The sequence below is a fragment of the Dermacentor albipictus genome, unplaced genomic scaffold (genome assembly GCF_038994185.2).
Source record: "Dermacentor albipictus isolate Rhodes 1998 colony unplaced genomic scaffold, USDA_Dalb.pri_finalv2 scaffold_12, whole genome shotgun sequence".
Lineage (NCBI taxonomy): Eukaryota > Metazoa > Arthropoda > Arachnida > Ixodida > Ixodidae > Dermacentor > Dermacentor albipictus.
The window spans coordinates 15,028,843-15,055,591 of NW_027225566.1; the positions used below are offsets into that span (position 1 = coordinate 15,028,843).

The window sequence follows — 26,749 nt, forward strand, 5'->3', positions numbered from 1 at the left end:
GACGTTTCTAAGGGGCGAAATTTATGGCCCATAGGTGCTCTGGTGTTTCCCAGGCCTTTGTTAGGGGGTGTCCGGACGTGCGCTGTGTTTTCTTGCCGTGGACTGACAGGTGAACCGACAGCTTCGTCTTCCGGGTTCCGGTGACGACCACCCGCATCACTACTAGTGTCGCCGTGTTAGGAAGCAGAGAACGAAAGGGCGGCAAGAAAGACGCGTTCGGCGGGCAAGTCGCCGTGACGCCGGTGTCGGAAACACGCAGTTGCTGCGCCCTTTTATGGCGCATCCCGCGTAGACGGCCGAGCAAGCGCAGGCGAGATACGTCAGGCTCATTCCTGCCGATTAACGGGCGAGTCTGAAGCTTCGGAATCGGTTATGCTTCTGTCACGCTAACTTTGAGACAAGCATCTGGAAATTAAAATTATATTATAGGGTTTTACTTGCCAAAACTACTTTCTGGTTGTGAGGCACGCGGTAGTAGAGGTCTCCGGAAATTTCGACCACCTGGGGATCTTCTGGGCACCTATATCCAAGTACACGGGTGTTTTCGCACTTCGCCCACATCAAGATGCGGCCGCCGTGGCCGGGATTCGATCCCGCGACCTCGTGCTCAGCAGTCCAACACTGAGCAACCACGGCGGGTGATGTGAAAATGATGAAAACTTCAAGTTTAACGAGCTTTCGTTGTTCTTTAACCTTCTTGGTAACTGATCGTTCTACCTAAAAAAAAGGAAATTATTAGCACTATCAATCAGGCATGGTATTTATACTCATCGCAGTTAATTTCTAGGGAATATCTGCCGCATGGGCAAAGTGTGTTGTGGAAACTCTTTCCTCGAAAATATACAACGCAGTATACACTTTCTATATGTAATGCACTTCACATATTCAGGACCCCAAAACTGCCACGATGACAGTAAGGCACACTTCAACATCCAGTGTGTTTTCTTTCACCGCAGGCGTCAGCTGCACGAGACCTCTAGCGGTGGCAACGACGGAGGCTCCAGGACCTCGTATGTCGCGGGGCCCCCGCGGGTGCACTTCGACGAGGGCCTACCGTTCTCGGAGCAGCACATGCGCCGCTCCTGCAGACAGCTCATGGCCGCCCTGTACGCGTCCTCTTCATCGCCACGAGCAGGGCAGCTGGACCCTCGCTCCGCGGGACGGTACCGAAGTTTCTCCCTGCCCGTGCGCGCCTTCGAAGAGGACGAATTGTGCGCTTTCAAGAGGCTTTCTGTGCCCGCTGCCCGCACGCTGCCTTCGAGCTTCGGCGTCGACGGCAGAAACGCCTCCTCTCACGTCAAGTTGTCGGTCGCTCCGACGGTTGACGCCGACGACGTTTTGGCACCGAGGCCTCTCGTTTCGGTCATAACCGACTGGCCAAGCTGTCGTCGATCGTCACTTCCGCCGGTAACCGATTCTAGCAAGTCCAGTTCCTCCTTCGCGTTGCCACCGGCAGACTCGAACTACTCTCATCGGCTCGGTCACGACGTGCAAGTGTCTGCGCCCAACGAATCGGCATCGTCTACGAGCAAGCACCCCGCCTACTGCATATCCGCAATGTTCAAGTGCTCCAAGGGAATCCCTTCGGCGTCTTCGCTGAAGGATGCCGCCTGTGGCGTACCGGTGAACGCAAACTGCCCTGCGCGCAGTGTTGTGGGCTCGGCCCAATGCACAAAGGAAGCTGCTTTCACGAATGGACAATATTTGCACGACAAAGCTCGGGAGGAGCACCGCTCAATTGATGGAACGAGCCGTGACTCGGACGGCACGAACCCTAGCCGCTGTGACGGATTGACAAATAATAGGTGCTCAGGGGAGGCACACATTTCGGAGCTGAGGCGAACGACAACCTGCCACCTGAGGGCCACCCAGCCGGTCCGTACGGCGCCCAGGGAAGCCGTGGTGACCCGGGTGCAGCCTACTCGGCCCGTTTCTAGTCACTCGACGACGACGTCGTCATTGTCGGGCCCCAAGCCCAAGACCACACTGCCGCCCAAGGCGCTGCCGCTTTCCTTGCCGGGTGAGGAGGCTACATGTTCGGCCTTCCCGTAATACATGCATTGTTACAATCCCAGAGGGAGAGTCGTAACTAGGAGTTAGGGGCAACAAACAGCGTCGTTAGCCGCCTCGAGCTGGAAACAGGCGCGGTTTCTATGGCAAGGCGTATTCCTGGCAAATAAATTATCACGCAAGCTATGTTTTGTACATACACTATATGAAAAATCTCGGGGGTGATATAGATACGCGCTTGGCCCCTCGTCCTTCATACATCAGCTGTAATGTTTTTCTTTCTTTTTCGGTATAAAACACGTTGCGAATTACGAGCTATCTTTGAATTGCGAGTATTATCTGAGGAAGTGATTGACATATCGGAGTGCTCTTGCACAAATAAATGCGATTTGGGAAGAAAGTGACGATGTAGGTTAGAATATTGCAGAAATTTCACGAACGTCAAATTCTTCGCTTTCAGCTCCTCGTATGAGCCTGTCTCGAAGCGCTGAAAAATGTCTTCCAACACCGTTATGCTCGTAACAAAATCACAATATCAAACGCCCAGTGATAGTCATATACGTATATATGACTGTTGATGAGCCCGCATGCTCAGCGATCGCGCTAGAGACCGAACGCGTTCAGAATATGGAGGTCAAGCTCGCTGATAAGATGCGCATGAGTTAAGCAGTTCAATCGGCACAGCTTACGTATCACATGCACGGGCTACTCTGCGTCACTGATTGCGTCAATTTGAATATTAGAGCTCAAGGGACGTCGCGTGCTGGCGGAATGGCCGCGCAGTGCTCGAATGTGTTGGCCATTGATTATTCCGCACAATTTTAGTCAGGATAGTGTAATCTCTTCTCACAACCTTTTTGAGGACACGGTAAAAACAAAAAGAAATCTTTAAAACGTTCCATCTTGTCATTGTTGTTCGTTCAGGTTTTATTTAGTCTATTCACTTTTCTTTGTAATATGTGCGCAAATGCTTGTTCTCGGTAAGCTGACGCCCTCCGTCTCCCAACAGGGACGCCGCCGAAGAGCTCTGCTGCGAGCCGGGGCTTATCGGCCCCAGACAGCGGAGCGATGCGCGTGCTGTTCGCGCGGCCCGCGGCTGTGGTTCCGGACGTGCAGCCTCTGGTGTCGCACGCCGAACAGCCACCGTCCGCTGTTCGCGCTGTGCGGTCGCCGAGCGCCCGACGCTCCTTCTTGAGCGCAGCACGCCCGTGCACGCCGCCGGCGGGGCACTGCTCGCGTCGAGACGACGCGGCGCTCGCCAGGGTGGTCGCCAACGGAGTCCGCGGATCGCTGCTCCTGGCCAAGAACAACAACAGCTCCGACGACCTGGGCCGTTCCGGCGGCCCGCAGCGCCCGTGCTGCGCTCCTCGCGAGGCGGCTAGCTGCTTCGCGGGTGCTTCCCAGGCGTTGACGGCCGACGCTTCACCCAAGAGCACCAGCCTGCCAACGCTCGTGCACCAGGGGGTCACTCTGAACGGCAAAGGTGAATTGGCGTGGGAGGAATCGTGGCTGACTGGCCCATTGGCGGTGGTCTCTCGGCTAGAGCAGCGCCGAACGGTATAGCAGCGAAAGTCCGCTGCGGCGCTTGTAAACGGTTCTTGTTTCGCGGAGGCTACGTAGTCGGGGGGAGAAAGACTCGAACCACGCTTTTGCTACATAGGGACAAGCGCATAGTGGGAACTCTCTTCCACTCGACATCGCGGGTCAGGTGAAAGAACAGCTGTGCTGTGGCCGGCGGTTTGGCCGATAAGATACCATTGTGCGGCCTGAATAGGGCGCTGCGTGCGTCCGCTATTGACGCGGCCTAATCGGCAGCATCCGCGTGCGCATTCATACTGCTCACCATGGCTCGTACGGCGGGCGTTTGCCCCAGTGGCTGTATCGTGGACCGCCTTTCCTTTAGCTGCCGGCAAATTACGTATTACTCGGCCCTGCGAACTTACTCACCGTTTTAGTTGCCGCGTGGCCCCACGTTGTCCGTGTCTCCATACTCCGACTCATCTGGTACCGCCGATCTACCAGTGAGTTATTATTCTGCTGAGATAAGCTCTTTTTTGCCCCGCATCCAGCGTACGAGCTGCTCTAGCTACGGATTACGCGTGCGTCTTGCCACATGAGCTGTGCGAAATGCCATTATGCAACGCGGAAAAACCGCTGTCCGAAGCCAACAGTGAGTGCGGCGATTGTAAGCGCTGTGTGGTTGTCAAATGCGCTTTTCTGTTATCCCAAGTGGTTCAGCTTGCACTACAACGATATATAGAAGATGGTAATCTTGGTGCTCTGCGGACAGATATCGGCCCGGCGACCTGAAACCACGCATGAGGGTGCTTTCAAGTCGTTGCGTCGAGTATGCATGTTCACTAATTGACGCTTCTGCGTTTTGGTGTGGGCCGCGTCCGTACGGCGTGTTTCAAAACGTCAAGGATTCACATCTGTCTTTCTTCTTTTCCGACCTTCTGATTTGACACATTGACATATAAACGTGCGCCTTCATCCCAATCACTCTATTTCGGATAAATATTCGAGCAAATTTACGCGGTAGCGCGGGAATATAACACTCCGGCAACATATTGTAGCGGTGTATTTCACGGTTAGCGAGTCGCAGAAGGTAGCGAAGACCCCTCCTTGCAGACGTGCGACGCGTGCTAATCCTCCTTTCGATGTCATGTGTCTCCAAAGCGCTCGCTCACTCGCGCGTTCTCCTGAACTGCGCATCGCCGGGCGTGTATTCGCCGCGCCAAACGTGATGGTGACTTACCCGGTGACTTCGCCATTGGCGGTGGACATGAATTGCATTTTATTGTGCGACGCTTCAGAGCGAAGCACCTCACAAGGTTGCGGAATATGGTCGGTCACCGCAGAGCGCGCCGACGGCTCGCAGGTCCAGCGAAGGTGGACAAAGGCGGCGTGGAGTACGCTGTGGTGACGCGCAAGCCTTCGTACCACCATGCGGTGCTCTCCCCGATCCCGCGTATCACCAGCTCGCCATGCGTCATGGACGACACCGAGCCACCGCTGCCACCCCGCAAGTGCATGCACAAGAGGTGAGTCGCGATAGCCCGTTGCTTTCCGCGCTGCTTGTGCACCGTGAACACGGCACGGCGGGAAAAATGTTACGCAGCTGTTACACACGACTGCGCTAGTGCTGGGCTTCAGCTTTTCGCATGTAACGTTTACCCTAAAGCAAATAATTACAAAAATGAAATAGTGCAAATGTTCGATAAGCTGGCTGGATATTCCATTTTTTTTAATTCAGGTAAATTAGTAGTTTCTAGCAGTGCTCCAATCATCAATTGATCGAGCAACAACAACAACAAAATAGCACTGCAACACCTTCGTTTCCACCTAGTATGGGCGTTTACAACTGGAGCCTCGTAAGTTACGTACTTAATAAACGTTGCATTGCATAGCAGCTATGGACACAAGCATCACTGTAGAGTCAAGATAGAGTGGTGAATTACGCTTGTGGAATGTCACAAGCGTACGTCTTACCTTGAGCGATATCTTAATCAGCTAGCTCCTCACGTCATAAGAATCATGACTTGAAGTCATGAAATTTCGGCTGTGTGCTCCGGGCTAGTGAATTAGTTAACTTGATAAAGAAAAATCAAATTCCATTTTAAATAAACCAAATGCTTGGCGTAAGGACCTCCGAGAACTTCCTTCCGAACAAAAGCGGCCCAAGCGTGCGAAAATCCCTCAAAATTCGTCAGGTCATATCAATGTTCTGCGCTGTTGTTCGAATACAAAACTAACTAAATAAAAATTTAACCGTATTCTTGTTGAACATACAGCCTTTTGCCGACATAGAAATAGAAACTGCAACTTCAAAAATACCTACGTTTACGAAGTCATTTTAGTGTTGCTCTTAATGGAGCCGTTATATGGGGGGAGAGTTAAAAATGTTAAGCGCTATCTGTGGACCTGGAGCGCAGCGTCATCCGCCATGTTGCCGATGCCACGGCAGAACGAAAGGATTCGCTTGGCAGCCTGTTCTGTGGTGTCCTCGCACGGCTGTTCGGTTCTGTATGCGAAGCAAGGGGTACGTGGTCGCAACGCCGGCAACAAGCTTGGCTTTTTTTTTAATGGCAGAAGGCATAGCAGAATTAGTGAATGAAAAGTGGCCAACGCAGACGACGTTTTCCATGCCGTTCCCTCGTGTATGTTTACTGCGACATCTATAAACCCCCTCCCGCCGTCTTCTTAAATAAAAAAAAATCCGTTTTGCCTTCACCGCATCAGCTTCGTTTAATTTGGCGCAACGCGTGTGCTTCGGTACGAAAAAATGTTTGGAAACGCGAACGCCTGTTTAGCCTATATCAGTGCAGCTGTATTTCTTAGATTTCTGTGTGTGTGTGCGTGTGTGTGTGTGTGTGTGTGTGTGTGTGTGTGTGTTTGTGTGTGTGTGTGTGTGTGAGAGAGAGAGAGAGAGAGCAGTGCTATTTTATGTAGAACGCATCCATGCATATTTAAGCACTATAGCGGCTAAATAATGATTTCACAAACAGAGTGAGTGGAAGGTCACTGTTACATTTGAGGGTCCCGAATCGAGCCACACCGCGACGGTCACCGAGTCGTACACACCACATACACGCCTTCGCAACTGCACCTAGTGGTGAAATATGGCGGTGGAGGCGGCCAGTGTTACCACATCGCGATGCATGTTAAAGATCTGTTCGATGCTGCTGCCTTCACGTGAAACGGTTTGTGCTGTCGTAGCGCACATCACGCAAACCTGACATTGTGCTCAAATAATTTTAAACGTTGCTGGCGCTGCTGTTACACAAACAAAAATCGTACTCATGTTGGCAGCGAGGTCGCTCTTAAAAAAAAAGCGGTAATGAAATATATCTGAAACAGGTGTCAGCATCCTGCCTCAAGTGTGCTACCCCTTTTCTTTCAGCCATACAACATGCAAAATGATGCATTATACACGAGAAATAATAGAGTGATAGAGAGTGTGATAGAGAAAGAGTGTGTCATGTAGCGATAACATTAAAACATTAAACATTAAACATTAAAGCAAACATAAATGAAAGTCTATGCTCTATCGTTGTTTGTGTAGTTGTGTATGCGATAGTAAACGCCTACTTGTCTAATTATGTAATGCGAAGCTCGCGTGTTTTCTTTACTTTCTTTTTGTGTGCGTTCTCGCTCATTTTATACTGCATTACATAGCGTGCACTCTCCCTTTTACATTAGCCTTCTTCACTCTAGCAGCATTCGGAAATCTGGGGTAGCTGGCGGCTTGTTTTATGGCCCGCATCTCCTTTAAGATATAAATATCAGCCTGGAAGATCAGCGAAGTCTGGTGGACCGGGCCCGAGCTGCAGCGTTAGCCAACAGCTTTCTGGACTAAGAGAGCCGCCCACCTAGGGCGAAGAAAGGACACTTTCTCGTTGTATCTTACAATAAACGTTCATTCCTCCTCCTCCTCTCCCTCTTTCTCTCTCACTATCGTTACTAAGGTGACGAGACGAATGCCTTCAGTAATTTCTGACACTGACTGCGTTAGCGTTTTGTTATATGTTATATGAACGTCATACTGAAAAATTTAAGGGCAAGAAAAGCTCGTGTCGTGTTTAACAGTGCGGCTGTATATTCTTCCTAGTTTGAAGCAGAAATGCAAGTGCAATGAGAAAAAAAAAGTTACCAGAGCCATTTCCAAGTGGAAAAAATAATTCGTCATTCGTAAAATGACGTGCTGATGCCAAAAACCTTATGATGGAATTTGTCAGCGCACTTCGCAACAACTGCGTAACACAGAATAAACAAACACGAGCTGCTGTGTTCATTTTTTGTTACGTCGTTGTTTCGAAGTGCGCTGCCATATTCCATCAGGAGTAACCAACTTCACACCAGTTCGTCTTAAAAAAAAAGAAACTACAACGTCCTATAGCTGTAAGAACAACCAAAACAAAACTAAAGAAATTCATTTTTTTAAACAACTGCGAGGGCTAATCAAAGCAACGTAGAGGAGAGCACGTGAGCCAATGCTGTATCGTGTTGGGCGTTGCCTGTAAGTGATTGTCCACGTCGCACTTATCAGAGCATATCAGGCTTTGCGAAGTGAATGCAATGAAAAAGGCTGCGCAACGTCCCGATGCAAGGATAACACACGTCGGTGTGTTTACTAGCTCTTTGCTTGTATTGCCAATGTCAGGTGAAACCGAGCCGTAAGAAAGTGACGAGGAGAAATTTTCGCACTGTGAAGGGGCGCTGAGTTTCACGTATTTCCTCCCCAGTCGAGTAACGAACCTCGAATGTGCAAACTGATAGTCTGAGCTTGCACTCGACGCTTGGGCCCGAAAAAGTGCGATCAAAATGAGCTGCCACAGTGGACACCGAGCTTTAATTGTAAATTTTTCTCCGCTTCGCCTGCCGTCGGTTTCCGCTGCGAAGTCCTTCGGAGTCAATTTCTGCTGCGCTTGATCTTTTGACAAAAGCAGCGGCAACTACAACAACAAAAGTACTGCTACTACAACAACAAAACTATTGCTGTAACTGTAATGACGCCAAGCACATAAATTGCTTCAAAAGGACGAGTGCCCATTATTGTTCGGGAGCTGGTGTTATTGGAGTGCTGAGCCTGTTCTTCGTTTTGTTGCAGGGTATTATCGGTCTCGCTGAGAGGTAAAGTGCCGCACCACATGATACTGCATACTGTAATCTAGATGCAAACGTGTTTCACTCTCCGCTAGAATCAGTGGCGCTTGGAAAAACACGAGGTGCTCAAGCAGGAGGCATAATAAGGCGAGTGTATGCCATTAAGGCTTTTGGGGAATGACACACCGGCGAAAGGATGCATCGTTAGCAGCCTCTACAGATGGAAGCTTTGTTGCATGCGCTTTCAGAGCAGTGTCGACTTATGTTGCTCTCATCCAGAGTTGCGCAAAAAAATCCGCCATCTTTGGCTCCGGCGTTATGCCAGAAAGCCGCTCCGGTATACGCGCAGAAGTCGCGCTGGCACTGATTGTGCTCCCAGCCACGCAAATTTTTTTGTCTCTTTTGGGAGCAGCATTCGATCTCTCACCTCACAATCAAGTGCCTGAATTTATTGAATGATTTTAATTAATGAAAATTTGATGATTAATGAATACATGCAGCATGCGCTGAACCCATGTGCCGTCACAATGTGGCCGACTCTGAGAGCCTTTTACATTTTCATGCTAAGTGTCGAGTGCAGTTCCAAGCTTTCAGAGAGTAGATGCTTCACTACGGCAGCATCACGCGGCAGCTGAAAGGCGTGGATGCCTGAGGGTAAGAACTATAGAAACGCATTGCTGCACTGCATTGCTAACACTGCATAGATGTAGCGTTTTAGTAAGAAAGCTGAAGCTGATTGGGATGTATGCCGTCAGGAAATACGCGCGCTCATTCATGGTCCTGCACTACTAACGATTACAGCGGAACTACCGTAAGTGCCTAATGTACAACTTCGTGTCTAGACTTCGCCGGTTATGCCGGTTATCTGCATGCCTTGCGGTTTCACTGTACGAAAAAAAAAACCTGATGCGCACACTGGAGCACTGTTTTAAAGTAAACTTGCACAGCCTTCCACCGCTCTATAAAGGAACAAAGGTCGTTTGTTGGCATGACGAAACGAAAACACACTTTCATCCTTCCTGACACGGAAATCGTTATTTGGAAATTTATTCACATTCGCATGATTTATTTCTTGAAACGTGTAGCGGTTTGCACATTACCTCAAAAATATTCTTGCAGGTATTGTGCAAAGCAAAAAAGTACTCGTGATCCTAAAAGGTGCCTTACCATAACCGCTATGCAAAAAAAAGAAAGAAAAAAAGATCTAGAACACATGAACAAGGAGCTCGGTGACAAGAAGTGATGTTAAGAAGTGTAACGCTGAGTTTGGTACTTTGTAAATATTAAGTGCCGGCTTGAGAATCGAATCGCAAAAGATGGCTCGCACCCAACAAGCCTACCACTTACCTGGAACAAAAGTAGCGAACTCTGACGAACTGAAGCCACGGCCGATTTCTCGTAGCGTGATTTCTATTGCAGCCAGTTGTCCGTCGAAACAACTTCACCCCGCCAACCAGGAACTTCCTTCGTCGCCTTTAGCTGATATGACGCCTCGTGCAGGTTGGCCAGAAAGGAGGAAGGATAGTACGCCTCGGCAAATCGCTGTTAACAACACAAGGAGGAAAAAGAAAAGTGTTTGACTGCTCACTGTGGGGCTCTATTAACCGTTTATTGCAGGCGCTGCCGTTGCGAGTTAAATGTTGAACTGTCTGCTATCTCACTTGACCGGTGTCCGCCTTGAACTATGCAGTTGTGCAGGTGGCAGGGTGTACATCTCTATTCATTAGGTCAAAGGCTCCGAGATGTTTTGTTTTTGTTTTTCGTGATCGTGGTAGTCTACGCCGAAAGGATATGTGATCTGTCAGTGCACGTGCAAAGAAAAGAAGTCGGTGGGGAGGGTTTTCCCTCCACTTTCCTGCGGGACGATGGCACCTTGCGTCGGGAGATGTCCTCACGGGCGACGCATGCCCGTGAGTCATGTAGGGGAAGGAGTCGCGAGAGGAGGAAGGGTGGTGCGCTGCGCTGAGACGTGCACCAACCTGCCGCAGGGAAACCGGTCCCCCAAATGGAGGCACTTTTGTCGCGCGCTCACTGCAAGTCTGTTTGGTCTGCGGCGGAGCTTATAAAAGAAAACGGACGCTTTGTTGTTCTGCCCAAATCGCAATCGGGTCTGCCCGTAAACGTAGTGCGCGTGGTGTGTGTATCTACGCATTGTACTAAATTCCCCGACACAAGTCGCGCTGACAGCGGTACAACAATGCTTACTGCCCCGCTGACCGGGGGAATTTCATTCGAGCGTCATGCAGTCTGCCGGCGATGACCGCGTGCTTCTCTCTTCTTTTTCTTACACCTGGTGCAGCGACTTCGCCCTGTACTACGGCCCGGCATCTTCGTCCAGCTCGCTGAACGGCAGCAGCAGCGGCACGGTCACCCAGAACGACTCGGCCTCACATGGTGGGTCCACGACGCGGCTCTTCGACCGGGTGCAGGGTATCGGGCGCAGCGCCCGGTCAGCGCTGCTGCGCGCCTTCAGCACCGAGTGAATCTACCGGCCGCAGAAGACCGAGACGGCGGCGGTGGCGAGGGACCGCCGACGGGAGATCCTGGACGGCGCCGCTAGCCTCGCGGCAAGCCTGGTACTGCCGTCGCCCTCCGCGTCGTCGACGGCGTCCCTGGTGATGGGACTGAAGGCGCGCATGAGCCTGCGCAAGAGCAAGCGGCGTTCGCGCCACGAGGCCACCGGCATCCAGATCAACGCCGCACCCGACAGGTTCGTTCGAGGAAGGTCCGCCTAGGCGCGACGATCACGTTTCACAAACTTTGACGCTGCGGTTATTGCGCTGCACGGCATTTAAGAATAAAAACAGTGGATTGGGGGCGGTTCTAATTCGAGGATGTTTATATTCTCTAATAGTGAGCTACAGGGAATATTTCCTTAATGTAACACCACTTGTTTTGCAATGTCTATGTTTGTTGCGATAATTGCTGAACGGTATCAACAAACTCTGCGAGATCAGTCTATTCGCAACCTCAGCTACTCTGCAGTGTGCGAGCTCGTGTGTCATTGATTGACGCACGAAGAATCTATTTGAATTCAGCGGGAAAGCAGGCTGTGGGGGGAGGGGGCACATACTTTGTCGTAACGCATCAGCATGAAAAGTTTTCTGGCTCAACTGTTCGAGTTTGGGTCTTCGGGCACGCCTAGGCAGGGGCTTAGCGTAGCGTCAGAAAAACCTCAAGCACGCACATATGCAATACACCTATCTAATACGCTCTGTTTACCTATAAATTCGTTAAGAAATTTGTTGATAGTGCCTTTAAAGATTTTTTCCCCCAACTGCAGTGTAAGCATTGTTTCAAGCATATGCTGTTGTGAATTTTCGTTCACATTGAGGGGATACTTGGAGCACTGACATTTGGCCCACAGTGAGATTGCTTTAGCGCTTCCTCTGAGCTGAGAATCGACGTTTGTATTATTCCCCGGTGCGATGGAACAAACTTTGTATTTGTTCTTCTCGAGATTCGCTCGGTGACACCACACTGCTCTTGAGTGCTTTATTGTGCTGCCCTCCAGGCAGCGTGTCACAATCTTTTTTTCCCTTTTAGTTGTAACACGCACTGTGTCTACGTACGCGTGACACGGAAGCTCCATTCTTAGCTTCAGGCACCAAGTGCTCGCCGTTTTCCACGGAGGTAATCGCAAAGCGTAGCTTCCATATTAAAAGAAAAAACCAGTGTTCTGGCTGGTTAGGTGAAAGAGTAAGTCATTGGGCTTGCATAAAAGGCGGTCGTGAGGAACTGCGGCATTGCTATCATGCTCTTCAAGCAAACACTAGACCCGCACAACTCAAAACCAGCGAGGGCCGAAGCCAATTTCTCCGGAACCGACACTGGCCGCATTTTTAGTGGGAAAGGTGGCTTGCCTTGCTTGCGTAAAGGGAGTCTACATTGTTGTATAATATAACGTTGTAATGCCACCGCGGTCATTGAATAGAGCCGCCGACTCTTGTTTAGAGCCATAAATCACGTCTTCTCAAAGAAATATATGGTTACTTCCAAAGGGATGCCAGTTTAAAGGCATTGTTTGCTGTGCTTTCGTATTTATTGGTAGCGTGGTTATAAAACCGAATAAGGGGGTGCTCCCGGTGTATATCTGTTACTTCCAGTGAACACTACATGTATAGATGAGCTGACCGGAAATGTGGAGCCTCCGCTTTCCGTGTCACCGATAAAGGGTTGCGGAAGAGACGTTCGCTGTTTTTTGAATAATTGAGTTACTTGAGTCCGCCGCAATTCTGCCGTAAGGTTCTCCACATGTTCTGAAGATTGTGTTGCGCTTGTCTGTGTAGATACATTATTCTTCGAGTTAAAAAGAAAATAAAACGTTGTCTGATGGAAATTACTAACAAAAATTTTTTAAATGTATTTCCCACTCAAGTTTCTAAGTAAATTGGCAAAAGGCGTGACGCTTTTCATGTTTAGAATTCATGAGAAGTTGCTGCACTGCTGCATTCGAACACCAGCACTGTGAATTGGGCTAGCATCATGTGGACATATGGATTCGTCACATTTGGTAACTTTATTACCATCTCGTTAATATGCGTCATAGAATAGCATGCAGCTTTTCATTGGTATCGGCCGTATACAACGTTCAGAACATAATCTGCGGCAGTGTGATTCGAACTAAATAAAGTTGACTGCTACGTCCAAAGCGCTGCCGCGTTAGCGAGTATTTGTGTAGGTTGAAAAGTAAGGCGATAACACAAAGCAGGCGCAATACCGCCTGTGATCGTTGAATCCAAACATACGGGAAAGGTGTGCGCTGGATTAAATTATGGACCCCGCGCTTATTATGCGGTCTTAGCGTTGGTGGCTCGAGGAATCCATTCTGTAGCCGCACGCATTTCTTATCTGTTCCCGATGAGCCCAGACTCCCTCGTGTTATAGATATTTTTTTTCTTTTATCTGCTGAACGCTGACAATGTTAGTGGCTTGCACGCATCGATGATGTTTGGCGATCATGCGGCAGCCGCTTTATGTAGCAATTCTTTTCATCCGATTCGATGTTTTTATCATCAGTCCCACTGAGTGGCTGATCTCGGCGAGAGCTACTTCGTGGCAGCGCTTCGTGGCAGTCAATGACGAAAAAAAAATTGATGAAAATACTCATGACATATACGGGCCCAGATTCTTGTTTTTCTCGTTATGCGAGCGTGTGCTGATTGCTAGCAGGGGCGCGCGCTCGGAAGTCTGAAGTCGGCAGCAGGCCACTAAATGTGCAGCCCTGAGTAGACCATTCAACTTGTGTTAAAACTGCCCCGCGATAGCGCCTGGTCCTGTAATCACGGGCACTCAATTTACGGCCGCGGCACCGAACCTTCACCTCGGTGAATGTATTTAAACGAAATAAGTGGCTGGTTCTAGCAGAACGCAACCACTCGCATGTCAGTTCAATGCTGATGTAGTCATATAGAAGTTGGCAGAGCTGTGAAGCATAGATACTTCACAATAAAGCGCCAAACTAACGATGGGAACCCGCACGGGAATAGAGGACAAACCGCGTGTGCCCGTTCCACCTTCATGTTCATCCTCTGTTTCGGTCCTTCAGCGAAATAGCCAAAGATGATCTTGTATGGCCCCTGTCTGTCGCATGGGCAGATTTAGTGTAACCGAGTGCAGATTTAGTGTGACCGAGTGAGGGCACTTCGCCGCTACTGTCATTCTCAGACTGTCAGACGGAAAAAGTTTGTGGTTTGTGGCTCGCCGTAAAAAGCGGTCGCTGGCGAACGCTGTCGTGGCAAACGTGCTTCGCTGCGTCGAGGTGTGTTCATCCGAAAGCGGTGCTTCAAAAAATAAATAGAATAATATTCAATGCGTTGTAGGTAATACTTTTCTAGCGTTGTAGAATGAAAGCGTCGTCGTGTTTCCGTGCCGAAGACGCCGCATTGTTGTGTTTCTGTCGAAGATGACATCAGCAATGGGTCATCCTCCTCCTTTCCGTATTGCCTAACCAAGTGTCCGCTGAATGATTGCGGCGAATGCCTGTTTAGCGTGAGCAGGAGGAGGGTAACTATGACGCGTTCAATCCGCGGATGCACAAGCGCGTGCCGAGTGGCTAATCTCTTCTGCGGCGCGCAGCTCGTGCAGCGACCCGCTGTGGGCCGGCGGCCATCCGACGCACGTGAGCGCGCAGCTGCTGCAGCAGAACCTGGACGGCACGCAGGTGGTCGAGCTTCGCCGGCCACCCGGACGCTCCTTCGGGTTCTTCCTGGCCCGGGGGCGAGTGCACGCTCACCACGGCGTGTTCGTGTCCCGCATGCCCGACGCCCACACGCAGCAGGTGAGCGAGCGTGTGTGTGCGCGCGCTTCGAGGACAAAGATTCGACGGGATCCGCCAAAAGTTGCGGCATGCGCTTGGCTCCTGTTCCTGAACGTATTTTCCGAAAGTGAACCTTAGAAGCAGCAATGACCGAATGCACACTGCCCACGATGGAAAACTTCCTACTCAGAATAAATAAGACGCTTCTGATGTAAGATCTGTGTGGTGCCGCCATATGAACACATTGGTTTCAATGTGGTATTTAGGTTTGAAACGGGCGTAATTATTTTCTTTTTCTTCTTCCATTCGTCAAATCGCTTATCTACGATATTTTGGAATTTAAATTAGGTATTTGGCAGTTTCCTGCAATCTTCCGCTGAGAAAGGTGCCTGGAGGTGGTCCCGTGCTGACAATGATCTCTCGGTGAGCGCATATTTCCCCCCTCATCTCTTAAGAGGTTCAATACTTACAGGCATTTGTCTCGCAAACCATATTTATTTCAAGGGAATTTTCCATGTCTCAATAATTTCTCTCGTCGTATTCGAGTGCTGATTGCCGTGTTATAATTTGTTACCGAAGCTTTCCCCTCAAGTCTAAATATTTTAAGGCAATTTGTCGTGTGCGTATCATGGCCTCGCACGCTTATATCGCCTTAAACTGGCTCTTTTAACTACTACACGGAGAGACAAAGCGACAGCGCGCGCATTAGATCCCATAGATGAGATGAATATTTACAATTATTATTAGGGCTATAATTATATTCGATTGCTCATTGCTGTGCTATCGTTTGTTAACGAAGATTTCCCTCAAGTCTAACTATTTTGAGGCAGTTTTTCGTGTGCGTATCATAGCCACGCACGCTTATATCGCCTTCCGTTTCTCTACCACGGGTGCGCTTTAAAACCACGGCGCTGCAATTTTGCTGTCCTTTCCTTGATTCTTAGAGACAAAACAACAACGCGCGCATGCGATCCCATAGATGAGATGAATACATATATATATAGAAAATTATCAGTCGTAGCTCTCGTAGTATAGCCCTCTGGGCCATTTCCTTTCTTTCTTTTTTTTTCTTTGTTCTTGCGAAAGTAGTCCTATTAGGGTTATTATAATTACACGAAGGTATTTCGCCCTCGTCAGCAGCAGTCCTTGAGATAGCAATTCTGGCGGCTAGCTCCCCACGCTATGCGTGCCGCCCTCGCACCTTTTTAAGCTTTTCCTAGACGCTAGAGCTACACTATTGTGCCCTCGCAACCGTGAGCGATCGGAAAGCGCGTTTCCCCCTCTGGGCCGGCGGAGAAGGGAGGCTTCGTTCCGGCCGCGAAGTTCCCCCACATCTCAGAAAGGTGCCTGGAGGTGGTCCCGTGCTAACGATGACCTCTCGGTGAGCGCATATTTCCCCCCTCATCTCTTAAGAGGTTCAATACTTACAGGCATCGACTGTCGCGGACAGTATCAGTCCCTTACCACGTAAGTGTGGGGCTCGGAGCAGGAGCTATGGCGCTTGAAAGTAACCCGGGGCCTGACGAACCAACCAACTGAGCTATCTTTCCGGGCAACATCCAAGGGTCATGAGTTCAAATCACCTGTCATGTTCCTTTTTTTTTCTCCCCACCCCCCTTTTTTCTATTTTTTTTCTTTCCTTTTAATGTCTTTTCCTTTATTTTATGACTGTACGGGTAGCCTCTTAAAAATATATATATATATATATATATGTATATATATACATCCTCAATTAGGTATGACGACACATGTGCAAGTCGTAAATACCAGGTTCTCTAGTGGAGTACCATCCATGCGGTATAACCGATCTCAGATTGGTCAACCTTGCCGGATCAAATAGGGCACCACTGTAGGTTAAATGAGGCGTACAACTCCTGCGGGACCCGCCGTGGTTGCTCAGTGGCTATGGTGTTTGACTGCTGAGCACGAGGGCGCGGGATGGAATCCCGGCCACGGCGGCCGCATTTCGATGGGGGCGAAATGCGAAAACACCCGTGTACTTCGAATTAGGTGCACGTTAAAGAACCCCAGGTAGGGCAGTCAGGCCACTGTGTTAACGAGCGCCTTAGAGAACATGAGCGATCCATACCAACAGGCACAGGTTCCAATTTGGCTCTGCAATGTAAAACATGCAAGTGCAAACCCCTCTTTCGTGATACCACGATTTTGAAGATGAGCCGTGACACCACCGCCCGAGGGTTATCGGAAGCATTTTTCGTTCAGTCATTGGGGTCACAGTGCATTAGTGTGCCTTCCTTAACCTTGTACAGCGCTGAATTTGGTTTTTTTTTGATTCTGTCGCATGAGTGCGCTCTTGGGATCGGATGTTGGTGGCTCCACCGCATGGTGCTCATGCTCACTGCGCATGTTCCTCTTGTTTGTGCGGTCTATAAAGGAGTGACGCAATAAAATGTCAGTTGAGAGTAGCGCCTTGTCCTGTCGTCTTTCTTGTGTCTGTCGTTTTGCGCTAAACAAAGTATTCTGCACACAACCTCGTTTTTTCCGAAACATTGAATCACCGCAGTCATTCGGTCACTGACGCCGTGACACTGTAATTCTAATAATTTCGAGAAGCTCATTGAAGAAATCTTTTATTTTGTCATATAGCCCAGCCGTTCTCTAATACCATAATTTACTAAGTCGCTAATGTCAAGAAAGAGGCTGACAGATGGAATAGCACACTGTGGTAGAAAGTTTATAAACAGGGATAAGGTGCCTCAGAAAGGCTGGCCAGCGTTTCGATAGGAGGATCTATCTTCGTCAAAGGCGGCCTCGTCATCCTTGGCATGTTAGTTTTAAAGGGTTAGTGCAGGGACGTCACTTGCGGTCGTTTGTCGGTGGCGGTTTGTTATAAAGGGAGAGACTTCAGAGATAATGGGCGCTGTCGCCTGACGTCTGTGTGCGTGGTAGGCGGGCAGAAAAGAAAAGAAAGAAAAGGAGAGAAAAAAGGGAGGGGGGACGCCAAGAGGGGCAAAAAGGAAGAAAGGGGGAATGGAAGGGCGTTGTGGAAGCGAGAGGTTGGGGAGAGTGCATCTCCACATTCCTTAACCACTTCCTTGGTGGCTTGCCAAAAGCACTCTCCTCAACTGTACAAGATAAGCTCCACCTGCTGAGAATTATGGAGGACAATAATGCTAAAGGCACACTACCCCACAGCATAATTCTCGCAACACTAGATGTCACGGCCCTGTGCACCATCATTCCAATCCCTGATGGTTTACCTTCGATAAAACAAACGCTGTCTAAAACAATGCACAACACTCTACTGAAGTCTACTTGTCTCTCCTTGAATTAGTTCTAACACATAACTACTTCGAATTCGAGGAGAGTTACTACCTACATATACATGGTACAAGCATGGGTACGCTTTTGCACGAACTTACGCGAACATATTTATGGGGATTCTAGAAACAGATTTCCTATCGCGCTGTACCGGCAAGCCCCACACATACCTACGATACATAGACGACATATTCATAATATGGGGACATGGTCAAGACAGTCTAGATAAATATGTAGCATTTCTAAACTCTTTTCATCCATCAATAAAATTCACATCAGAGTCCTCAACTGAGCGCATAAAGTTTCTGGACACAACAATATACATTGACAATGGGGCGCTAAAGATAACGCTGTATAGGAAACCTTTCGACAAACAACAGTACCTAGAATATACGAGCCACCATCCCAGACACTGCAAACAAGGCATCTTTATAGGCCAAGCCACACGACTGAGTCGCATTTGCGTTCAAAAACAAGACTACTCGATCACCTTAAAGAAACCCTGTCAAACAGGAACCACCCAAGCAGTGACTTTCAAAAAGCCTACACCGCTGCAACCAAACTTGATCGAGCCGAGGTCCTCAAGCCCTGCCCGAGAATCACAAGTACTGCAATGCCTCTTCTTCCAACTAAATTCTCAAACGCACTCCGAAACGTGAATAACATCCTCAGTAAATACTACCCAATTCTCATCAGCAACCAGAAACTTAAGATTTTTCCCGACCCGCCTAGAGTAGCCTACAGATGCAACGCTAATTTTAAAGCTATTCTTGTGCATGCCAAACTAAGGACAAAGATGAAGTTGGGAACAGGTTCCTGTGGCCGCCCAAGGTGCTCTACATGCAATCAAATTCAATCTACTACTACAGTAAAAAAATACAGCTTCGAATTACGCACACACGGTAACTTTGGGTTTCATCTGCACATCAAGCAACGTAGTCTACTGTCTATAATGTGCCGCTTGAAGCAAACAATACATAGATGAGACTGGACAACAAATTCATACAAGACTCAGTGGTCAGCGCGCAGACACAAAACATAATTTACTGAAAGCAGTAGCGAGCCACTTTAATGAACATGGTCATATATTCGACAAAGCAAGGCTTTGTCGAATATATGACCAACAAACAAACAAATTTCCTTTCACCTCGTGGAAGCAAATATATGGAATCATACCTCATACACAAGTTTAATTGGCTACACCCAACAGCAATTAATTCGGCACGTGGCAACTTATAATCTTTAAAAGCGGCAACTTAAATCTGAAATTCTCATATCATCAACCAAGGCTCAAAACACATTATGCCACCAGCTAACCTTAATTCTTAACCTCCCCTATTCCTCCATTTCGAAAACTTTTTCCTGCCTACTACTCAATTTAATATACTCTTTCATGTTTTTGCGTTTATAACAACTGCACGACTCCCTTTTCCCATGTACTCGTGCCCCCGCCCGCTTCTGCACACGTCACCCTCCTGTTTGTTGTTCTGGTTTCGGTACCTCTTTCCTTTTTTTGTCTGTTTTTTAGGATATATGTTTTGAAACACCCTCAACAACACATACCAAAGCCCCAGATGTCAGTATACCTTTTTTGGCGCCTCAGCCACACAGGGTATCGCTATTTATGTATACCGCCGTAACGACACCTACGTTAAACTACCGGGGCTAACGTCCCTTGAAAGACCATGCCGCTGCCTTCCAGTTAACCGATACAATGCACTTTAGACTCCTTGTCGCCATCTTAACTACTTCAATATTACTCGACGCATTGCTGCTATGCTACTAAAGTCACTCTTTCAACTCATGTTTTTTTTTGGGGGGGGGGGTTCTTTTGTGTTTCTCACGCACTCACCGCCTGACCGGCTCTTTTGAACCCACAAGAACATGCCTCCAACGACACCCCTGAATGCTCCCTAACCTCTCGCTTCCCCAACGCCCTCCCATGCCCCCTTCTTTCTTTTTTCTTGTCCTTTCTTTTTTTTCCTCTTGGGGTCCCTCCCCCCCGTCTTTTTCTCTCCTTTTCTTTTTTCATTTCTCCCCGCCTTAGCACCACTCTCCCACTCTTGTCCCCTCGTCTTGGAAACCACGCTCACAGACGTCAGGCGACAGGGCTTATTATCTCTGAAGTCTCTCCCTTTATAATCAACTGCCACTGACAACAACCGCACGTGACGTCACTGCACTAACCCTTTAAAACTAACATGCCGAGGATGACGAGGCCGCCTTTGACGAAGATAGGTCCTCCTATCGAAACGTTGGCCAGCCTTTCTGAGGCACCTTATCCCTGTTTATAAACTTTATACCAATGTCCCCAATGGTCATCTGGGTATTTATTTATTATTATATTGATCTTGTAACCATGTATAAACACCGGAAAGAGAGAAAGAGAAGTCGGCTAGAAATTTTCTCCTAGAAGGGACACTGCACCCACCCGATTGCAGTGTAGCGGAGAGAAAAAGAAATAAATAAATTCTGTCATATTACCTACCATAACCACGATCTGACTATGAGGCACTTCGTGGTGGGGGACTCCGCAGTAGTTTTCACCAGCTGGTGCTCTTTAACGCGCTCGTAAATCTAAGTACGCATGCGCTTTCACATTTCAACCCCTTCAAAATGCGGCCGGTGTGGCTGGGATCGAACCCATGTCCTCAATCTCAGCAGCGCAACGACTCGAGCCTTTGGCTACCGCGCCGGGTAAAGGGGAGAAAACAGCAAGGAGGGTTTGGAGTTGTGTAGGGAATGGATGGCTGTGGTGGCTGGAGGGCAACGGAAGAGGATATGTTCTATGTTGGCGTTGGAGCAAGGGCAATTTGGACAGGAAGGGTCCACGCGAATTGCCACGTAGGCACCCTGCGACAGGCAGAAAATTCGGCGAATTTCGGTTAGTTTCAGCTCGGTGTTCTCCCTCCGTTCTGGCGCTGAGGTCACCCGCGGCGCCCCGTCAACGGGAGCTAAAGGCATCTCATGCTTAAAACATAGGACGCCGAAAGCTCACACGTGGAGACAGCAACAGTCTATGTTGGCTGGCGCGCGCGCGCGGGTAGCGTTAGTTCGCCGATGTACACGTGTTTCCTGAGGCCAACTTTCCTAATTAAAATTATCAAAAGGACGTGATCCTTGACCTTTTCACATGCATATGTGTTCTCTCACATAGAACTAGCAAATTTTTATTTTTTAGCAGACGCGCTCATTTTCTTTAACCTGGTGTCGTCTGCAATTTGATTCCAGCGCGCTTTTCATTTCTGCTTAACTATATTTACTTTTTTTAGACAGGAAAAAGATGTAGCCCAAAAATAGCCACATAGCCGAAAGGAAAATTCTGACGCCAACTCGGACAAAAAGTAGCCCAATTTGGCTACTAATAGCCCAATCTGGCAACCCAGCCACTTCGGTGGCATGTCTGGCGAATGACGCATGCATATGGCGCGTCTGCCGTGCCGCTAGCTTTTTGCTAGGTGACGCAAGAAAAATAGGTCGCGAAGTGCTAGTTCATTTATACGCAAAACTTTTAGTTTTAACGTGAAAGAATAAAAAAAAAGTAACCGTTGTCTGGAAGTTCATTGTACACTCGTTTTTCGGATGCTCGCGTCTACTAACTGATGGAGTTGACACTAGGCGTGACGTGTTTCCTGTTGCCAGCTTTTGCCGAATGGCCCCGCTTGTTGAATTTGTTTCTCTATGGCCTCCCCACCAGCGAACACGACTTCGGCTATTATGTCACAACTCCCGCCTCCAATGTTAGAGATCTGGATGCGATGCAGCGCGTCCCAAACAACCATCAGCAACACAAACTACAGCACTCCCCTGAACGGGAGATATCCCCAAAAAATGGTTTTAGATTGGGATGCCCAGGCGTTAGGGTACACAACGCCATGTGTACAAAAAGGATGCAAATGGAGTTTCCGTTCCCCCAACGTTTTCTAATGTAGGTAAATGGAAAAATGGGATGTGGGCATGGGGCTGGAGACGTAAGTGCTACGCGGGATTTCGCGTGCTTTAATGAAGGTATGGGAGGAATCTCGCTTGCTAGGGGAAGCGAGGTTCTCTCTAAGCTTTTTTACATAGCCTAGCTAGGGAGAGAACTCTTCGCACAATCGTCATGCAGCATCCATTTTCTTTCTATCTCCATTTTAATAAACCGGTTTGAAAAGTAAACAAACAAACTCGACATCTTTTCACAAATTCCTTCATATAATCAGCATTAAAATGCTGCGTGGTGAAGGGCCCTTTAAGACATGAAGGCACGCCGTGGGAACTGCTTACGCACTGCTAGAAGCGTGGCGTATCAAACCAGAACTGAACCGAAAGCGAAAAAAAAAGACGTTCTTACGCGAACTGCCCAGAACTTTATAATTTATTTTTTGCGGTCGGCAAAAAATAAAAACCTCAGCAGATAAATGACACTAATTATAAACAGAGAAGTTGTGTAAACCTATTTTCACAAACTTCAGAAGCCCTTTAGGGGCTTGTTTTAACTAATTCTACTCTATAATTTGCCTACTCTTCACTGTATCCAATGCAATTTCATTGCTATACCCGAGGCCTTTCCATTCCTTCACTATATCCGACCTTAGTACTTCTGTGCTCCCTATTATATCCGACACATGTTCCTGTATAGTTCGCGCACGCCAGTGTCTGACTCTCCGGCTGAGTTCTCTCGCCCACGACCTGGTTGTAGGGCCGTTTTGGGGCTCTGACGCGGGCTGTGCGGCTGGCTGCTCTGCGGTTTGACACTGAATACCGGCCAGGCCGCTGCCACACGCGAAACTCCCTTTAACAGCTTTGCTATAAAAAAGAGTGGGCAAAGCTTTGGCTGGTATGATGCGGCTATTGATTCTTGGCAATAAGAGCTCTTTAAGTGTTGTTAGAGAGTGTTTAATAATATAATTAGGTAAGCACACTGTGCACGTCACAGTTGGTGCAATGCTCACACAGCCGTCCCCTATATATTAAAGTTATTTTCAATGGCTGTTATACATATGTATGCATGTTGCATAATCCCTTGTGGATGTAGCATAGAAACAATCACAGCGTGCTAAAAGTAATAACAAAGGTTACGGCACAAGTGAAAAACGTAGACAGCGATCGCAGTAGAAACTTGAGTTTTTTTTTGTCCACATTTTTTTTTGTGTGGTTAGCCTTCAGTTCATTCGCTTTTGAGTTCAATATAAGCCATAGTAGGTCAGCAAACGTGGAGTCAATCTCAGTCTATTTAAATGATGAATAAAATAAATATCTTGACGTCACTAAGCCGCATGTCAGGCTAATAGAGACGCTGTAGTAAAGAGCTCCCGATTAATTTTGACCACCCAGGATTCTTCAACCCGACCCAAAACGCGGTACGTGAGCGATTCTGCGTTCTGCCTCGTTGGTATGCAGCTGCTGCTGATGGCGACCTAATCAGTGACCTAGTGCTTAGCTCCAGAATGTCATTATCACTGAGCCATTGTGGCAGGTATTTAAATGAAGAATGAGGCATAATAACGCGAACCAATTTTTATAATTCCTGAAAATATATCTGTATATGGGCAATCAATGGTTGAGCTCGTTGAATCTGTGTGATTGGGCTGTGATAGTCCATGTGCAAGGTGGATTGAAGTTGTGACATCACAGGAAAGCTGGTCTGCTTGATGGGAGCATGCCAAGTGCGAACATAACCGCAATGTGTTGTCATCTTTTGCTGTGCATTTATTACAGGTGCTACGAGGGCTACTCGACATCGGAGACGAGATACTTGAAGTAAATGACACCGATGTTCGTGATGCGGATATCATGAAGGTGAACTCGCTCATGACCAACCAAAGCACATCACTTCTCACCGTGCTGCCTTACATCTGCCGAAAAGACATTTGATGCAAGACTGGCTATGAACATCCCACCAAAGAAGTGTCGGCTGTGCACCATATCATGACAAGTCAGCTGCTCCTCTGAAGTGAGGAACTCTGTCATCTGCAGTGTCACCTATGGGGGCAAGCTTGTAAGATAAATATCCAGGTAATACTGATTCCACAAATGCAGCTGCAAAACACTTCCCACACTTCCTTGAATTGTGATTACACAGATTATACATTCCATTTATTGCCTTGTCAATCTTTTGTAAGACAGATCTTTTGATTGTCCTGGCCTATCCTGCAAACATGTGATATCAGGCTGCACACTATGCAAATTGTTTGTTTTATATCTCCATTTGAAAAGTGTACCTCATCAATGTTCTCAGTGTTTGAATTCTTGTACTTTCATGTGTACAGCACTTGTTCACTGAAGAACACAATGACTTTAAAACACCTTCACATGATGGTACCATTTTCCCTAAGCATAGTTTAGATGTCAAAGTACCTATCACAAGTGCCTGATGGTTGTTACATCACATTATTGAATGTTATTCTCCTGTTTCATTACACTTTTCTGTATGTTTTCATGTTGTATAAAGCATAGTTATTGCATGTTTACACTCAGAACTTATTTCATGATTGTTTTAAACATAGCAATATAGACACAATGAAAAGTGCAGGCAAGCTACTAACACAACTTGCTTATCCTTAAACCATAAGCATTTGTCAAAACATATGTAGTGAGAACACAGTTCTTAAAATCAAAATGACTCTTTTATCCTTTAACTATCCCTTTAATAAATGGAGATGGACATCGTTGCTTTTTCATTCTGCCGACTTCAAATGGTTGCCTGCTGAGCTAGAAACTCAACTCACCAACATTAGATTCCATTGAGATGCTGAAACTCAGCTCACTTTTTGTCCATTAAGAGTGCTGTACTGAAAAGCCAATACAATCTGAAGATAAAAAGGAAAGTTTGCTCTCCATGTAAATGATCTAAAAGCATAGTGCACTATTTTATGTTATATATAGATCAAGGCATGGGTCCGACATTACTAGAAAGTATGCGGAGTGCTGAAATGAATGTTGCAACGTAGAACGCTCAAGTCGAGGTTCCAGAAAAAAAGTTTTGTTTTAATCCAGGCTTTCATAACTAGTGATAGTGAAAAACAAGGAAAATTAAAAAAAAAGTTGGAGACGTCGCAGTTGAAATGATACCAGCTTCAAGCTGTAGTTTCGATTTGATGCTTGTTTTAAAGAAAATTGCATTTTGTGAAATGCAGTTCGCATAAAAAGAGAGGCATGAAATACCTCCACTGAAACTTTAGTGATGCCAACCTACATCATTTCTATTGCAAATTGCTTCATTTAAAGGTCACAGAAGTGTCCTTTCCGAAACTTTTTTTCGTCTTCCGAACAGCATAAAAAAACACTGACAGAAAAGAAGACGACAGAACGGGCGCTGACTCGCAACTGAGAATTTCATTGAAATAACCCATAATTTATAATCGTGTCACGTGCACCTCTGAAATTTTATACAAGAACATGCATGATTCGTAATCAGGAGCATGCTCGTACAGCGCAGACGTCAACATTATGAGTGCATGATTATGCGTAATTTCTGTTTTTTGAAGAAAATTTAATTCACTCTGTGTTAATGACACTGAAGGGTGACTGATGGCCGCATCTTCTGCTTTACAAATACGGAACGCTTCTACTATTTTTCTTATAAGTTGTTTACTATCAAGGTGAATGATTATGCATTGCTCAAGCAGGGTGTGCAGCAGCATGTGCCCAATGTGCTCAGATCTTCAACAGCCTTTCATGCTCTTTCAAGTGAACATTAACGCAGTGCCCCATCTACCCAATATCACACTTCTGCATGATAATGACAACTGGCACACCACACCCATTTTACAGGGACCGAATGTGGAATTATGCTTAACGCTGCACATGTCGGAAGGCAAATCTTTTTCTCAGATTTTTGCTAAACAGGAGCACAAATATTGCTCATTTTCTTTGGTGCCATAAAAACAACGTCGACCACTTTCCGTTTCGCCATGCCCTTTAGGCCATGTGACATACGATGCACATATGGCATGACAGCCTGATGCTGTTGTGTGTTATCCAAAGCAGCATAATCCATGATTGTGTGATGCGTTTAGTATAGACGTTGTTGACCTTTATTATTTAATGCCCCAAGCTCAACTGATTGGTAGCGTTAAGCCACACATAACAGAGGAAAACAATGCATAATAGAGTGTTGCAAGGTGTGAATTGTCTGCTGAAAGCTTTCTGGAGCTGCTAACGTTCTGATTGGCATCGACAATAATAGTGCGGGAAAACGCAGGTTTAGTACAGTACAATGAAGTTTGCATTGGATTGCGCATAGCACCGGTGCTCAGTAACATTATTTTAAAGATTTGTAGATAGGAAGTTGCACAGTTGCTTCGGCACCTAAGTGCGGAAAGTGTTTCGATAAGTGAATGATTATCTTTGGTAATGGAAAAGTGTGATGCCATTTGTTGGATGCATGATATTCCGGAAATTTTCAAGGAAACTGGACGTTGCTTGAAGTACACTTGTGAAATGCCAAAATTACGTGTCATACATGAAGCGGTATGAGCCTTCGAATAGAAGATGAAGAAGCGCGGGAACAGGGGGGACAGAGGAAGAGAAGAGAGAAGTGAGAAATAAATGTAGACGAGATGGACGCCAGTTCCACAGCAATGCTTTAAGTCTGCTGTGTCCTATAAC

At 47.4% G+C, this 26,749-nt stretch overlaps 1 pseudogene; it reads left to right on the top strand.

The window, feature by feature from the left end:
* Nucleotides 1–870: 870 nt before the first annotated feature.
* Nucleotides 871–24,997, top strand: LOC139051488 (uncharacterized; annotated as a pseudogene).
* The last annotated feature ends 1,752 nt before the right edge of the window (nt 24,998–26,749 follow it).